The sequence below is a fragment of the Oryx dammah genome, unplaced genomic scaffold (assembly GCF_014754425.2).
Source record: "Oryx dammah isolate SB20612 unplaced genomic scaffold, SCBI_Odam_1.1 HiC_scaffold_13, whole genome shotgun sequence".
Classification (NCBI taxonomy): domain Eukaryota; kingdom Metazoa; phylum Chordata; class Mammalia; order Artiodactyla; family Bovidae; genus Oryx; species Oryx dammah.
Window position 1 is genome coordinate 40,673,501 of NW_024070197.1, and position 272 is coordinate 40,673,772.

Sequence of the window (272 nt, forward strand, 5' to 3'; positions counted from 1 at the left end):
GCCAAGGACTGGTCTCTTCTTAAAGGGGAAGGATGCCAGGGCGGGGGTGGGTGTAGGGTGGGGGTGGAAGGAGCCTCATCAGAAGAACTGCCCAGTTGGAAGATAAAATCGGGAGATTGGCCACTGGTCTTTTTGGGACTGGGAGGACATCCTCCCACCTTCAGATGGCACATGACCCTCCTGCCAAGTCAAGCTGAACTCTGGGAAAAGAGGGGAGACCAGACTCATATGGGTCTGTTTCTTTTTCTGCTTCTCAGCTTCACAGTCTGCAT